Genomic DNA, 17,474 nt, shown 5'->3' on the forward strand with positions numbered 1-17,474 from the left:
CCTACCAAAGGTTCACAAGGATAATATCCCATTAAGACCCGTAATTAACTTCCGAAATGCTCCATCCTACTACATAGCCCATCAAACACACGCACTACTTAAAAAGCTGTACACGTTTGATAACAACAGGAATCTGGAAAACTCAAAGGAGTTAATAGACAGAATCAAGAACATACACATACCGGACACAGCAACCCTCATATCATTCGACGTCACATCAATGTACTCTTGCCTTCCAATAAATGAAACAATCATCGTCATCACACGAATATTAAAACAACAAGGAAACATACCAGACACACAAATCAATGAAATAACCAACATACTCAATACCATTACATCACAAAATAATTTTGTATTCAATAAATAATTTTATTCTCAACACGAAGGACTGCCAATGGGATCACAACCTGGACAATCTTCAGACCCATAATAAAACCAAAGAACTACAGGTTATATACTGGTACCGTTATGTCAATGCCTGATTGATGAACCACATACACACATAGAACAGCTACACAATGAACTAAGCAACTTACACCAAAAATTAACTTCACATTAGAAACAGAAACTAACAACACACTACACTTTCTAGATCTCACCATACAAAAAACAAACAACACACACAACTTCACAATATTCAGGAAACTGACAACCACAAGCACCACCATTCACAACCTATCAAACCACCCATTGACACATAAGCATGCAAACTTCTGTTTCTTCATGGGTGTTCTGTTTAATCTGTGGAGCATGAATCTGAACTACACACAAGAACTAAACAAAATAAAACAAAACAAATAGTAGCAGAAAATGGTTGTACCCTCATATGGTAGACAAGTTAAATCAAACAATATGCAAATAGTACAAAAATGAACACAGAACACACCCCACACACACACACACAAATCCTCACCCAGCACAGAACAACACAAAACACAACAGAGCAACAACACACACATGAAACGAAATGGCACATACTCACCTGCAATAAGAGCAAAAGCATGTGGCAACTTATTAATATGAATACTAATAGAGGAAAACAACTACAAAGTGATATTACCTTAAAAATAGAAGGAAAATTAGTCTCCAGTGGGAAAGAAACAGCAGAGGAATTCAATAACTACTTTACAGAAACAATAGAAAACCTGGCTGACCATCTTAAAAATAGCTGTCCCTTGCAACTAGAACCAAACTTATGCTCTGAGACACTATTTTTAAGGCCTACATCTGAAATTGAAATAGAAAAGACACTTCATAGCAAAATTTAAAAAAAATCATCTGCTGGACAAGATCAAATTCCATGCTTCCTCCTCCATAATTGCAGTAACTATCAGTAAACCCCTAGCCCACATAATAAACTTCTCATTCCTGAATGGTGCATTTCCTGGTATGCTCAAAATTGCAAAAATTATACCTGTCCACAAAAAAGGAAGCAAAGAGGATCCCAGTAACTATCGACCCATTGCACTGCTTTCAACTTTTAGTAAAGTATTTGAATATATAATGGCCACCAGAATCATGTCCTTTCTAGACAAAGAAAATATCCTGTCACCTGCTCAGTTCGGCTTCCAAAGTAAGAAAGCTACAACTGATGCAATACAAGAATTTCTAGATCATGCACTGGAGCTTGTGGACAAAAAACTCCCAGCCATAGGTATCTTCCTAGATCTAACAAAGGCCTTCGACATGGTTAATAATAGTATACTTTTGCAAAAGATGAATTCCTATGGAATAAGAGGAAATGCCTATGACTGGTTTAAAAGCTATCTGGAAGATCAAGAGCAGTATGTCGAATTAAATGAACCTAAGCTCTCGGGTACAGCTAGCACTGTACATTCCTCCATACATACCATAAAGCAAGGCGTTCCCCAAGGCTCCGTCCTGGGCCCCTTGCTGTTCTTACTTTACATAAATGACCTTCCTCACAGCCTACCAGACACAAAAACCCTTTGTTTGCTGATGACACCTCTGTACTCATATCTGCGCCCGAACAAATTCTCCAGTCTAATATAGATAGGACCACAGATCAAATAAGTTGATGGCTTCAAAGTAACAGCCTGCTTCTTAATGCAAAAAAGACAATTGGAATAACCTTCCACACTGGCCAAAACAGAAATCTATTATTACCAACTATATCACTGGACAAAATAATGTTAAACTTGAAAATGAAATAAAATTTTTGGGGGTCACTATTACTGATACGCTCACATGGAAAAGGTGCATTGACATTACCAGCACAAAACTTAATAAAGTATGCTTCATGATTAAATCAATAAGGAACGTCACTAACACAAGTACCCAAACCACTATGTACCGTGCACTCTTTCACTCTGTACTTAACTACGGAATCTTCTTCTTCTGGGGCCAAAATTCTGAATCAATTAAGATATTCAAACTGCAAAAGAAGATAGTCAGAACAATTATGTTCAAAAACCAAAGAGACACTTGTAAACCATTATTTAAGAAACTAAATATTTTGCCCCTCCCATGCCAATACATACTATAATTATTATTCTTTACCAAAAAAAGTATCAACAAAATTAGCAAAAATATGGATTACATCGATTATGACACAAGATCAAAAACCTCTCTAAGAATACTTCCCCACTCAACAAAATTATACAGTGATGGTGTCAATTGCATGGGAATAAAATTATATAACCATCTTCCAACTTTTATACAAGAAATAAATAAATTCAAACAGATGGTGAAATCTCTTTTAATAAAAGACTGCTTTTATACCATCCAGGAATATTATGAATCAAAATTGTCTTAGTGCATGATAATGTATCAAAGCTGAATGTTATTAAGTCAATTTTGTCACATCATGTAAAAATTCTCCGTGAAGCTGTAACTTTAAGTAACATAATTTGTAGGTAATGTAATATAATCATTCTTCTGTGTTCTTGTTTACTGTTTTAGACTACTGTAAACTGTATATTTGTATTGACTTATCCCATATCAGTTGTACAAGCCATTGTACTGATTTGACCTATGGGACAAATAAATAATAAATAAACAATAACAAGATCGTTCACAGAATAGGCAACATATTAAAGAAACAGGGACTCCAAATAGGATACAGGACAGAGAACACAACACAGAAAAAGATAAGAACACAAGAAACACCCATGGATAAATTTAACAGATCAGGAATATATGAACTCACATGCAACACTTGCCAGTCAGTATACGTAGGACAAACATGCAGAAACTTCAAAACAAGATATTCGGAACATCTCAGAGCTTGTAAAAGCAACAGCTCCCATAGCACATTTGCTGACCACCTTATAGTCAACAATCACCACCCAACCATAATAGAAACAGACTTAAGAATACTAAAAACCCAGCCACAGCCTATACAGCAAACTGACTATTGAGGAAAACTTAATACACAGAAGGCAATAGCAGAAGGAAATCAGGTCTTAAACGGATACACTACACTCTCCAATGGCACACTATTTAACACATTAAAGGAACTTTACAAATAAAAACTGCACAACAGATAGAGTCTACACACACACAAAATGCAAACAAAATTCAAATTTGGCGCCGAACTCTCTGGTAAACAAATGAACACGCTCTGGGCTGAGACACACAACAAACCACAATCACACTGTGTTCTGGTGTGGTGAAAAAGTGTTTTACTACGTTATTTGTGGAAAATACTTGTTGTCATGCATACGTAACTATTACATCTCAGCGTGATGCGGAGAATGTGCTTGCCACATGAAAACGTAAGTAAATACGAAAATAGGTGCGAAAAACTAAATTACATTCTAAAAGATAGGTTAACTCCCAGCGAAAAACTTTCCCATTAACATCGTTTGGTTGCAGATGACAAGCAACCTGTAGCAATTAACACAAAAGTGGTACATAAAATTCATACACACCAAATGTAAAGGTATTTACAAAAAAAGAAACGATCTGTTGTTTGAACTAGAAATACACATAATTTTATAATCATTTACCAAAAATGTTCACATTGCAGAATAAATAAAAACGAAAACCCACTGGTGGTGCCGAAACATGTTTGAGTACTGAGAAAAACGGTGTTTTGCGTAACGCGGACCTCACATCCAAAAATTTTAACATATGTACAGTTTGCAGTTAATTTATTCTTTCTTATAAGGAAAGTGGGTAATTTTTCACATACTCGAGGAACTCTTGAGCAGCGTAAATTAATTTACTTTTGATCCACCTTATTTACTGGCGCTGTGTAGGCATTTTTAGGTAATTTGTTGAAGCAGACAGGACCAAGATTTTTGTACCTGTTGTGTGTCTTTGCAAGCCTAACACATGGCAAATCAATTGTATGTCCACTTATGTTATGGTCATGAAATGTCGTCCTTAAGTCAAATTTACTCAAATTCTCATTAACGAAGACGAGGGAGTTGTGAATATACAGGCCAGACACTGTAATTATATTTAGTTTCTTAAAATAATCTCTTCGTGATTTGTATGGTTTAAGCCCTGCTATGCACCGTATGGCTTTCTTTTGCCATTTAAACACTACAAAAAGCGATTCGGATAGCTGGAGTAGGAGGTTTTTGTTAATCCTGCGTTGTTTTAACATACTCTTGGAAAATGACATCTCCTAACACAAATTTCTAATAGCTAAATGAAATACCAATTTTCCTAGATTTGGCTTTAAAAATGTTTTGATGTAACGAAATATTTCCATAGAAACTTTCTTCCCCCATTTCCAAACTTAGGAGTTGAATCTCTAAAATTGCTGAAACAAGTATTTTTTTATCTCCAACTAAGAAGCTAAATACAGTTTCATAGACGTAGCTTTAAAATGTTTTACCAGTTCTTTAATTATTTAGTTTTTTTAAAAAATTCACCCACTATTTCACCCTTTTGGGAGTTGAATTTCGAAAAATGTTGAAACATCATCTTTTTATTTCTGGCCGAGGAACCAAATAGGCCTACCAATTTTCGTAGTTCTAGCTTCAAAATTGCCTTAATAGCGATATGTTGTCAGGAAGCGTTCCATCCCCTATTTCGCCCCCACATGGGTGGAATTCCGAAAAATCCCTTCTTAAACGATGTCTTCCGTATAAGATCAACACCTCCAAAGTTTGGCGGTTTGGGCTGGTTGATGATGAGTCACCATTCAGTCGGGGGATTTCCTTTCGTATTTATAGAAATTTGGAAATTTGTGGTAAGTTCCTATGGGAACAAATCACATCGGATGAGAAAAATCGGTTTTTAGCTGTTCTGAGGCCAAAAACCGCATAAACCGCATCAATCAAAATCAAATCGGATTATTAGTTTCCGTGTGACTGGCGCAAAACATATTCAATTTGCTACCTACAGTTTTCTGCAACAAGTTGAAGTCGAGAAACAGCATGTTTCCTGGGTCACGTTCAGAATGTGTTGCGCAATGCGTGCCTTCAGTACAGCTGGTAAGTTTGCAGTCGGAACAGTGAGCACAACATCTGTCAGACAGCCCCCACAGCCAGAAGTCACACGGATTAAGACCAGGTGATCAGGGCGGCCAGGCTGTAGGGAAATGGCGGCCGATAATTCTAGCTTTTCAGAAATGGCGCTTCAGCAGCCGCTTAACTAGATTTGCGATCTGCGGAAGTGCGCCATCTTGCATAAAAATGATCACATCCACGCTGTTGGAGAGCTGGAATGACGTGGTTGCGCACTAGACAGTCGTAGTTCTTACCAGTGACGGCACAGGTAACAGGACCGGAAGCACCTGTCTCTTCGATAAAATATCGCCCTGTGATAAATGATGCCGTAAACCCACATCACACAGTGACCTTCACAGGATGATTGATGTGCGTGTTGGATTTCTCGTTGCCCATATTGGACAATTCTGTGTATTGACAAATCCTGTCAGAAGGGAGAGGGCTTCGTCTGTCCTCAAAATCTTCCACGCCGATCGCTGTCCACTTCCATGCGAGCAAGAAATTCTAAAGCAAAAGTCTCCCTTATTGACAAGTCAACAGGAAGCAGCTCGTGCTCATGGGTAATTTTGAATGGATAGCAAAGAAGGATGTTTCGTAGGATTTTAAGCATCGTGCTCACGGGTATGTCCCATGTTCGGGCAATTCTCCGTGCACTACGCGTTTGCATACTCGCCTTCTCCTGCACTGCTGTGGCCACTGCTTCCACTGACGTCGAATCAATTCGTTTCCTCCCTCTGCCAGGTTCCACACCAAAAGAAGCCGTCTTTTCGAATTTCAGAATCATTTTCTCCAGACCCACGGCAGTCATCCGATCAACGCCTTCTTTCAAACCCTTCAATGCCTTGAACTTATGCAGAGCGACGTGGGCAGCAAATTGATCATGATTCTTGTAATGCAGCTGTACAAGCAGATCGCGATCCTGCTTTGATTTATTTATGGCGAACGTCGCAGACGCGAGAGGAGGAAAAGCCGTGTACCCGGCGTGTTCACACCAACTTCACCACTGTTCTTTTTCTTATGCCATACGTTTTCCGTTGCAATTTGACGTCATTCTGACAAGTGGTGTTATTTCTAAAGCGTTTTGAAAGTTTAACTTTAATTATAATCACCCTGTATATTTTCGAGATTATAAGGCACATTATTTGGTACCGAGATGCAGCGCCACACCCATTTGCACACCATTCTTATGTCATACGTAAGTGTATTTCGCTCTGTAGAATTCGATTGTTTATATTTGCGCCAGAGATTGTCATATGTGAAAGAAAAGACTATTGATATCGATACTTTCTCTGGAGAAATTACTTTGTGGCGGTACCCAAAACCCAAATGAAAGTTCTAACAAATGTGTATGGGAAAAGATTGCCAAAAACTGTTTTTGTGGGAAGAAATGCACTTGCCATTGGTGTTTATAATGCAGTTTCATGTTTCAATGATGGTGTGCAAAGCAGGAAATATGTTTTAGAGAAAATGGGAGGTTCGAGTCCTCCCTCGGGCATGGGTGTGTGTGTTTGTCCTTAGGATAATTTAGGTTAAGCAGTGTGTTAGCTTAGGGACTGCTGACCTTAGCAGTTTTCACACACATTTAAACATTTGAAGAAAATGGGAATGGAGGCCAAAGCTTTGTATGCCATAGACAGAGAGCGGGTAGTGAAAGCAGATAAATCATTTTTGGAGGTAATAAAATCAGGAACAGTGCATCATAAGATTGTGAAAAGGAAGAAAACTTATTTAGAATATGGAAAAGAACCTGCTTATGATACTGGACAGTTCTAAAAGAATGCCAAATACAAGCAGAAACTTTAACGGCCATTTTCCGCAATACACAAATTTCTGTACTTAGGTACATGTAACATCCAAAATAAATATCCTAGTGCTTTCAAACTTGGTATGCTCATTAAACACAAACTACTTAATTCAAAACACTTGAATTTTCCAAATCTATTAAAAACTAGCTATAAAATTTAAGTTTTTTTCCAAACACGAAGTTTAAAATGTAACAACTCATTCATTTTTTCATAAATTGAATAAATTCTAGAGTTTCATACATCTGTAAGCGTGGTTTGTATGCTGTGCAAAATTCGTTCAAAAATCTCTCTTACTATGAAGGAAAGGGTACCTATAGCAACAAATGCAGTCAATAGTAAGTAAAAAAAAAATGAAGTTTCACATGTAAAAAAACGTATTTTTTATGTTTTTGAACTTTCACTGCTACGAGTGTGAATCCTGAATGCTTCCTGGTCAAGTTGACAAAGTTTTGTGAATTTATTTGTAAAAGTATAGTCAGTGGAAATTAAAATGTCCTGTGGTGCCTCTCCTGCTCCAAGTCGTCCCGTTTGACGCCCTACTCCCCTTAAGTCCAAAGACTGGTCTAATGCAACTCTCCGTGCCTGTCTCTACAGTGGCTGTGAGGCTGTGCGTAATTTTAATGTAAAGCCCAAGTTCCGCGTTCTGGCCCTGACTGGTCACTCTGGCTCGACCGTGCGCCGTGCCATCAGACGCGGCGTGCAGGGCGTCTGGTGAGCACACCGCTCCCCCAGCCCTCGTCGCCTTTCATGACTCCGGAGCCGCTGCTACAGACTCGACTACCTCCCCAGTCGGAATTGTGAGGTGTAACACCCTCCGTTCCAGTCCCCCCACCAGGGGGAAACCGCCCAGGTATTACCGGAAATCGGGCCCTGGTCCCCCGTATGACAGTCAAGTGGCTCTGAGCACTATGGGACTTAACTTCTGAGGTCTTCAGCCCCCTAAAACTTAGAACTACTTAAACCTATCTAACCTAAGGACATCACACACATCCATGCCCGAGGCAGGATTCGAACCTGCCACCGCAGCGGTCCCGCGGTTCCAGACTGTAGCGTCTAGAACCGCTCAGCCACTCCGGCCGGCCTGCGCTCAGAAGAAAACGTGGATGGACAGACAAATATTCTCTTGGTGGTTCCATGAAACTTTTGTACCAGCAGTGAGAAAAGAGCTAAAGAAGGAAAAGCTTCCACTGAAAGCTATCCTTATAATTGACAATGCTCCCAGTCGTCCTTCAGTCCGATGGTATGGCGTGTAAGGGTGAGAAACGCCATCCTCACCTGCTGTAAATTGACGAGACTCTGGTGACCGAGTGACTCCCGGGATAAGGAGTCGCTCTCTTCCATGCCAACGTCCTCCTTGCAGGGCGGATGAGCAGTTAGAGATTAGGGCATTAAGACATCCTATGTTCTTGGGTTGAGAAATCATCCCTAAAGGCGGAAGATCCAAAGATGGGCAACGACAAAGGACACCAAGGGTAGGTGCGACTCTTTGAGCCATGGTGAAGGCAATTCACCTATGAGAAAGCAGTTGTGATCACAGACTGGGTGGCTCAGAACCGTGTCCGATGTACAAGCACTCTTTCTCCCACCCGATGTGACAGCCTAATTCAGCCCACGGACCAGAGACCAGGGAATTTTGGAATTACCTCTTTTCTCACTGCTGGTACAAACGTTTCATGGAACCAACAAGAGAATGTTTGTCTGTCCATCCACGTTTTCTTCGGAGCGCAGGCCGGCCGGAGTGGCCGAGCCTTTCTAGGCACTACAGTCTGGTACCGCGCGACCGCTACGGTCGTAGGTTCGAATCCTGCCTCGGGCATGGATGTGTGTGATGTCCTTAAGCTAGTTAGGTTTAAGTAGTTCTAAGTTCTAGGGGACTGATGACCTCAGATGTTAAGTCCCATAGTGCTCAGAGCCATTTGAACCATTTTTGAACCGCGGCGGCCTATGACAGTCAGCCCCACTCACTACTCAGCTACGGAGGTGGATGTAATTAATCTTCGTAACTGCTTCAAGAGATACCTGCAAGATGTACGTGTGTGAGACCCACACATATTTCTGATTACTTTCTTTTGAGAAATGAACGCTTTTGGGCTGAGTGAGGAGTTACTGCAGAATGCAGGGTGAGTCAAAAAGGACATTACAACTCTGGAATTATATAGGAATGTATTGACGTAACTTACAGAATCGGTAGAGGTGTCATTTAGTAGCAAATAACCTCGCCATTTGAGATGCGTCACCCACACCAGTAATAAATTTCTTTCCACACTCATTGCAAAAAATCGGATGTAATACACTAGACTCTCGCTAATCCCGCCATTCCTGGCACGTATGGGTGCCGGATTACCGGAAGTGTCTGAAATTTATTTTATTCATTTATTTTGTTTCTTATTTATTTTGAAAACATAGGGGATATAGTATACTGTACATAGAGGATATGCTTTAAATCCAAAAATACATTAATTTTCAGTGAAAACTTAGTCCTCGAGTGTATACTGTACGTAATTATACAGTCGTGTCACTCACTACGAAACATGTCCCTAATTTTTAACTGTCGCGATTACGATACGCAATGGTGGCATGCTTTATCATGCAACCGCTTTACAAGCATTACATCGGTGGTGCTTGTTGCATAATGTACTCCAGGAAGACCTCGGCAGCTCAGCACCAGCAATGCGAGAAATCTTCATGCTCTCTCCTCCTGTGTCCTCTTCTTCATTACTTTCATCATTACTTTCTTCCATACTTTTGATTATTTCTTCATCTGTTAAAGTTTGGTCCATATTACAATTTTCCTCATTCAGTCACTTAGTAGCATCTTCATCATCAATTTCTTCTCCTCCTGGAAGGTTGTAGAACATGTCAATGTACAAAGTAACTGATAATTCCGAATTGACTGGCTCATCGCTGTCACTCACTACTGGATCTAATTCTGCATCAACGGATGGCCACAATTTTCTCCAGCCCCGCATTATGGTAGCGCTCTCCTCTTTATCCCATGCTTTGGCTGCTTGGAAAACTATATCAAGTATGTTAATCGCTTTCCACGCCTTCAGCATAGTCTCAATAGAGTCCTTTTCACTTTCGTTCATCAAGGAGACGAGAAGTGAATTTCGATAATGACGTTTAATTAATTCCAAAATTCCCTGGCCTCTGGTCCGTGGGCTGAATTAGGCTGTCACATCGGGTGGGAGAAAGAGTGCTTGTACATCGGACACGGTTCTGAGCCACCCAGTCTGTGATCACAGCTGCTTTCTCATAGGTGAATTGCCTACCCTTGGTGTCCTTTGTCGTTGCCCATCTTTGGATCTTCCGCCTTTAGGGATGATTTCTCAACCCAAGAACATAGGATGTCTTAATGCCCTAATCTCTAACCGCTCATCCGCCCTGCAAGGAGGACGTTGGCATGGAAGAGAGCGACTCCTTATCCCGGGAGTCACTCGGTCACCAGAGTCTCGTCAATTTACAGCAGATGAGGATGGCGTTTCTCACCCTTACACGCCATACCATCGGACTGAAGGACGACTGGGAGCATTGTCAATTATAAGGATAGCTTTCAGTGGAAGCTTTTCCTTCTTTAACTCTTTTCTCACTGCTGGTACAAAAGTTTCATGGAACCACCAAGAGAATATTTGTCTGTCCATCCACGCTTTCTTCTGAGCGCTATACTGCACTGGTAGAGTATTTATGTCAGTGTGTTAAAAACAACGTGGATGTTGAGATTTTCCAATCACCACAAGCGGTAGTTTATGACTCCCATTTGCATTACAACACACCATTAATGTTACACACTGTTTCTGTTGCTCCTAACCACGGGTTTCCTCTCCTTATTGGCAGGTAACGTTTTTGAATGAAGTATCTTGTAAAAGAGTTAAATCTTGTTCCTCTATTATCTTCTGTATCTTGCCTTAGTGGCCGAGCGGTTCTAGATGCTTCGGTCTGGAACTGTGCAAACGCTACGGTCGTAGGTTCGAATCCTGCCTCGGGCATGGATGTGTGTGATGTCCTTAGGTTAGATAGGTTTAAGTAGTTCTAAGTGCTAGGGGACTGATGGCCTCAGATGTTAAGTCCCATAGTGCTCAGAGCTATTTACAAACTAATCAACATCCTTATCGTTAGCTGAGCGAATTTCCACGGTGACTGTTAGCTGCCGAATGCTGTGTCGTTTTTTCCAGTTTGACAGCCAACCATCGCTCACTGAAGGACATCACACACATCCATGCCCGAGGCACGATTCGAACCTGCGACCGTAGCGGTCGCGCGGTTCCAGACTGAAGCGCCTAGAACCGCTCGGCCACACTGGCCGGCTACTACCGTCAAGTCGTTTGTTAAATGCAGCTGCTCTTTCCTTTATAATCAGGCCACTGACTGGAATTCCTTTACTGCATTGTTGTACGAACAGTCTATAAACAGCTAGCAACATCCAGTTCTTCATGCTCACTCTTTTGCATAACCTTCCGATTTCCCAACTCACTATCGATTTGTGTCGAGTACTGTCGAATAACATCTTGTTTCTTTTTGATGTCACGAATAGTTGCTCGTCCAACATTGAACTCAGCAGCAATGGCTTTCTGCGAAGAACCTCGATTTAACTTGTCTAAAATTTCTAGTTTTTGCTTGAGGTCTAGCATAACGTGTTTCCTTTTAGAAGACATTATTTCGAACTGTAAGGAAAGCTACAATTTCAAATACAGTATATAAAGCATTGTTGCGCACGATAATTCACCGTGCCCGTGTTTTTGGATGTGCGCCAGGTTACTGAGAGGCCGGATTAGCGAGAGACTAGCGTATGTGCTACGTCAACGTGGATTCGACGAAATTGTATGCCCAAGTCTGCTTAGAGGTTGTTTAGCGTATTCAGTGCGAAATTGACGCTGGACAGTTGTCGCACACTTTGCTTCACGAAACCAGAACACTCCGAGAGCATGCTCCACACCAGTGAAAGAAGCCACTTTAATTGTGCAGTGCGTTGGCGCTCCTGGTGGCGGAAGGGGGTACTGATGCACTACGTGAGGTTGTTTGCTACAAAACGACACGTCTACCGATTGTCAAAGTTACCACAATAAAATTCTATACCATTCAACATTTGTAAAGTCTTCATTTTTTTCTGTTTTCCGTCTTTCCCTTCATTGCTATAAATACACTAACTGAAGGCATAAATACTTGTTTTGTAAATGGAACTGCCTTTTCCTGCTGCCACTTAATTTATTTTCCCCAGTTGCGTTTCGCCTTTTTCGTATTCTAAAGCATCCTCAGTGGGATGGTTTGTGTTCCCTCTCAACGGGTCTGGAGGTCGCACTACCACTTTATTTCCGATTTACTTGTTAACCACGGTTAGCGAGTGGTTGAAACATGGCGAACAGTGTGAAAAATGTCGAAACTCAAAATTGTGCCTACATGTCGGTAAAAAGTGGTAGTGCGACCACCAGACCAGTTGAGAGAAAACACAGATCAGAGCAAATGAGCGCACTGATGATGCTTTTAAACATGAAAAAGGCGAAACGCGTCTGGGAAAAATAAATTAAGTGGCAGCAGGAAAAGGCGGTTTCATTTACAAAACAAATATTTCTGTACTTCCAGCGGAGGAGGGCCACGCAAACAAACTGAAGGCTGTTTGTTTATTACCATACGCATTTTTCTTCTTTTATTTGGGATGCATCTTCAGTGGCCTGTAATGTATGTTTCTTTTTATACATACAATAAACTTATTATGTGGTAGATCAGGGCTTCCCAACGTGTGGTCTGCGGACCTCTTAGGGGTCCACCGGCTCTTTCTAGGGGGTCCGCGGCCGCCTTTCACCCAATCGTGTAAAATAATGAGTAAATTTATTGTATAAAAATGTGAAAATCAAATTCATCACTTTTTTCGTGCGAAAAACGTGTACTTTTTTACTTCATGTTGTATTCCTAAGCAGCCTTTGCGGTTCCTAAGTGAGACCGCATACACAGTTTAGTGCCGGAGAACGCGGCTTCTCTGATCGACTGTTTCGCAACAATACGGGGGCCGTTTGTGAGCCAGGCCACGGCGCTAGACGCGCTGAAACCTTATGCGCATGCGCAGAACGAGCTTTCTCGACCAATCACAGCGCTAGCTGGCACGTATGCGGCCCCAGGCATCGTTAAATGTTAAACTTGCTTTGTCAGTGCACTGCCTACTTCATGACTCGATTTTTGACCTTCAAGTTGTTTTCATTCATCTCTAAACCAAAGACTATTGATACTTTCGGGTGGGGAGGGGGGGGGGGGGGGGGGTCATTGCGAACATGACACTTGCACCAAGAAGCTTTCAGTTCCCATTGCTTTCGCTCTGAAATTTAAAGTTACTGTGCTCTTGACTGACTAGGGGTCCGCCATGGATTTTCGACTGAAGTAAGGGTCCGCCAGCTGAAAATGTTGGGAAGCCCTGTGGTAGATTGTAACAATACGTTTATTGTATGTATAAAGAGAAACATGTATTACAGGCCACTGAAGATTGAAGATGCTTCGCAGATAAAAGAAGGGAAACGCGCATGGGAATAAACAAATAGCCTTCAATTAGTTGCACAGACGGACCATAACCACCACGAATTGTAAAAGTCCTTTTTGATTGACCCTGTAATATACCATAACGTACCAGTGAGCAAAAATATGCAAAGTTAACTGACCGACTCTCACGAGGCAACTCGAAACCGTAAGTTACCGAGCAAGGTGGCGTACTGGTCAGCACACTTGATTCACTTTCTTAAGGAGAACGGTTTAAACCTGCCTTCGGCCATTTTGATTTAGGTTTTCGAGATTCCACTAAATCGCGCCAGGAAAATGCCGGGACGGTTCCTTTGAAAGGGCACAGCCGATTTCATTCCGCATCTTTCCGTAATGTGACGGGACCGATATCGATCAGTGAAACAGTAAGTTAAACATGTTGTTGAATGTTAACAAGGGGATTGCGCCTGCTCGTCATCACTGATTTGGTCCAGACTCATCGTGTATGCAGGGCTTGGCGAGATATGAGAGTGACAGAACTGAGGGCCACAGGTGATCAACAGTTTAGGGGGAGGGCAAAAAAAGTTGGGCTCGACTCAGCCACTTTAGGTGGCAGGAGCAGCTGCTGCAGCCGGAAGGGTCACGGAATCACGTGCCTGTGTGCACACTTCCGAATTTTAATTTTTTCGTTACTTACGTTGCAAATAAACCGAAATGATTGTTAATTTACATTATTTATTACTACACTACTGGCCATTAAAATTGCTACACCAAGAAGAAATGCAGATGATAAACGGGTATTCATTGGACAAATGTACTACACTAGAACTGACATGTGATTACATTTATAACACATTTTGGGTGCATAGATCCTGAGAAATCAATACCCAGAACGACAACCCCTGGCCCTAATAACGGCTTTGATACGCCTGGGCATTGAGTCGAACAGAGCTTGGATGGCGTGTACAGGTACAGCTGCCCATGCAGCTTCAACACGATACCACAGTTCATCAAGAGGAGAGACTGGCGTGTATGACGAGCCAGTTGCTCGGCCACCATTGACCAGACGTTTTCATTTGGTGAGAGATCTGGAGAATGTGCTGGCCAGGGCAGCAGCCGAACATTTTCTGTATCCAAAAAGGCCCGTACAGGACCTGCAACATGCGGTCGTGCATTATCCTGCTGGAATGTAGGGTTTCGCAGGGATCGAATTAAGGATAGAGCCACGGGTCGTAACACATCTGAAATGTAACGTCCCCTGTTCAAAGTGCAGTCAATGCGAACAAGAGGCGATCGAGACGTAACCAATGGCACCTCATACCATCACGTCGGGTGATACGCCACTATGGCGATGACGAATACACGATTCCAATGTGCGTTCAGAGCGATGTCGCCAAACACAGATGCGACCATCATGATGCTGTAAACAGGACCTGGATTCATCCCCTATTCGTGCACCCAAGTTCGTCGTTGAGTACACCGTCGCAGGCGCTCCTGTCTGTGATGCGGCGTCAAGGGTAACCGCAGCCGTGGTCTCCGAGCTGATAGTCCATGCTGCTGCAAACATCGTCGAACTGTTGACAGACAGTTGGTAAAATCTATCTGTTATACGACAACTGTCCGAATATCTACTCCTCCTAGCTGCCTTCTTACCAACTGCCATTTCCCATTCCTAGTGCCCTTTGTCCTCAACCTATCTAGTCCTTCCTTTGTGTTTTGTAACTATGCTCTTTAGCATAACAGGTAGCTATCTGGGGGCAAGTCAGTTTAAAATCACACACATTTCCTTGCACTCATACCAATCTGCTGTAGGTCCGCAATAGTCGAGTTATGGCCTACAGTTACTCTGAAAATTTTGGTCAAATGGACCCGTATCCCGCTCAGGACAGTTTTTTTATTTTTCTTTCCTTTCTCTTATATTTGATCAAAGCTAGTCCTCAATCATTTATGTCATACACCTGAGACTGTGCAAATAACGATTTCTTAAAATGTATACAGCTGCGGTACCTGTCACAGTGAAATGTCATCCACTATCAGAGATACATTTCACGAGGAAAGCCTCACCGACTGTGGCCGAACGGTACGAAACCCGTGTCTAAACAGTCAACTCCCGTCCGCAGGGCTTATAATTTCTGTTCTCGCAGTACTTTTTCCTCTCCAACTCGAAAATGAAAGTTACTGCAAAATTCACGTGTCCAAGAGAACAGACACCTTTTTTGATCCTGCAACCAGTACGAATCGAGACACAAAGGAATTGCTGACATTTAGCTGCTAGTGGGCGTCGAGTTACATCAGTGGGGAAAATTAAAAGTTTGTGCTGGACCGGGATCCGAACCTGCACCTCCTGCTTGCTAGACAGATGCTGGCTCACCTCCCTTTAGACTCAAATTCTCCATTTATCCACACACTACTGAGATAGTGTCCCTGCTCATTACACCCGTAAATTGAGAACTAGGTCTGACAGGAGGTGTGATACGGTAGTCCGTGAAGCTGCAATGACTACCGTGTCCAGATGCCTCGGTGGTCAGAGCATTTGCCGAGTGAGCAGGAGACCCGGGTCAAATCCCGGTCTGGCACAAATGTTCAAATTTTCCCACTGATGTAAATAAAAGCCCTCTAGCAGCTAAATGTCATTAATTCATTTGTGTCCTCTTGCAGTCTTCAAGGGTTGCAGGAGGAAAAGCTTACGGGCACTTCTACAGTTGTAAAGGGGACTTAGAGTTTCGTCATCAAAACTTGAGTTACTGTCTGTGGAAATGTACCATTTTGATATAAGTTTAGTTTTAATATCAGATCACTTCCAAACCTTCCACTCCACCGCACACACACAAACCGAGGAGAGGGCAGTGCCGTCACTCTCTACTGGGATTATGATACTGCTTACCATTTCCCTCCAAACACAACAATGACTGTGAGAAACTGGTACGTTTTGCAACTGGAACGGTTGACTGCGTTTCTTCACAGATTTCTCCACACACTACTTTTCAGGAGGACATTTTTGTCACACAGAAGAGGACCCGACGGTGAGTGCCCGTATCTCCACTGTGTGCGTACCGTGAAGCAGGTTACTTCAAAGTGGTCTGAGCTTCACACTGAAACAGCAAATTTCTAGACTTAGTAGACAAAGTTTGGATGAAGAATCTAAGTCTCCTCCACAACCCTCAGAAGTCTGTAATAAGAATTAAGAAACCGTCATGTATACTTTTCCTTTTTCTTTCCTAATGAAATATGAATACAATAGTCAAGCAAATGTGTTAACACAATTATTGCTGGAATCTCTCTCTCTCTCTCTCTCTCTCTCACACACACACACACACACACACACACAACCACACACAAACTCACTATGTTCATTGAAGACTCATTAATTTCTTTCCTGCGATGTAAGCCTTCAAATTACGTTGGAAGAAATTCAGGATGGGAGTAGGGAAATCAGAGAAATCATCTGCGACAGGCACATTGGATGAAAGCTGCCAACTTATTTTTTCTTTACGAAAACGGTACTTGTGGTGATTACTTGTGGCATGTATCCTAAATACAACAATATGTTTGAAATATTGGGGCTGTCGACTGACTGTGTGCAGTGCTATAAGTGTAAAAAATATTGCAACAAGTTTGAGTCAGACAAACATAAGTGTAGAGACATTAACTGATTGGAATATTGTGTTAATTCCTGCAAATATTGTGCACTAATTTTTGGTCAAAAAATTGTTGTTTGTTTATAATTAGGAGTAAATGAGGCCACTCACCAAATACCAGGAGTGTTGAGTTTTCAACAGAT

The 17,474-nt window shown here is 41.8% G+C and overlaps 1 protein-coding gene and 1 long non-coding RNA gene across 15 annotated transcripts in view; both read left to right on the forward strand.

The window, feature by feature from the left end:
• Nucleotides 1-17,474, forward strand: part of LOC126424950 (uncharacterized) — a 311,907-nt gene that overhangs the window by 147,229 nt on the left and 147,204 nt on the right. The window lies entirely within an intron of this gene.
• LOC126424955 (uncharacterized) overlaps nucleotides 3,612-17,474 on the forward strand; it is a 59,541-nt gene continuing 45,678 nt past the window's right edge. Inside the window, exon 1 of the long non-coding RNA XR_007576237.1 lies at nucleotides 3,612-3,740. This is a non-coding gene — a long non-coding RNA (uncharacterized LOC126424955). The remainder of the gene's footprint in view (nucleotides 3,741-17,474) is intronic.

This window comes from Schistocerca serialis, chromosome 10, assembly GCF_023864345.2.
Source record: "Schistocerca serialis cubense isolate TAMUIC-IGC-003099 chromosome 10, iqSchSeri2.2, whole genome shotgun sequence".
Lineage (NCBI taxonomy): Eukaryota > Metazoa > Arthropoda > Insecta > Orthoptera > Acrididae > Schistocerca > Schistocerca serialis.